Source organism: Galeopterus variegatus, unplaced genomic scaffold, assembly GCF_000696425.1.
Source record: "Galeopterus variegatus unplaced genomic scaffold, G_variegatus-3.0.2 Scaffold2537, whole genome shotgun sequence".
In the NCBI taxonomy this organism is placed as follows: Eukaryota; Metazoa; Chordata; class Mammalia; order Dermoptera; family Cynocephalidae; genus Galeopterus; species Galeopterus variegatus.
The window spans coordinates 233,561-233,951 of record NW_007728648.1 but is presented as its reverse complement, the minus strand read 5'-3'; the positions used below and the strand labels follow the sequence as shown (position 1 = coordinate 233,951).

At 35.3% G+C, this 391-nt stretch overlaps 1 protein-coding gene across 1 annotated transcript in view; it reads right to left on the bottom strand.

The window, feature by feature from the left end:
- Window positions 1-391, bottom strand: part of LOC103598221 (MAM domain-containing glycosylphosphatidylinositol anchor protein 2-like) — a 194,375-nt gene that overhangs the window by 1,863 nt on the left and 192,121 nt on the right. The gene's annotated exons all lie outside the window — the stretch shown is intronic.

The following is a 391-nucleotide window of genomic DNA, read 5'->3' as shown; positions in this document are numbered from 1 at the left end:
AATAACAAACACATTGCTTTTTATTGAAGAACACAGTTTCATCTAATTCAACTGCTTTCTTGAAGATATTACTACCACATACTTAACAAATAGTACAACAGTTAGAGATTGGATAGATTGTGTTTAGTTTCCTTCTTTTCTTTCAGCAATATCCACACCACCTGGCAGCTTAGATACCGGGCATTCTCTAATAACCCAACACCAGTAACATCATTAAGTTTTTATCATCCCTTAAACTTTTGGATTTAGGTATTTTTAATTCTAAAAGCAAACATAAAGCCCGCAAATGTCTACAATTTTTTTTTTTTGTTAGAACTGTAACTGTGATTTTTTTTTTGTCCTTTTTGAGACCTGCCGCACCACGCTCAGCCAGTGAGCGCTGTGAGCGCAC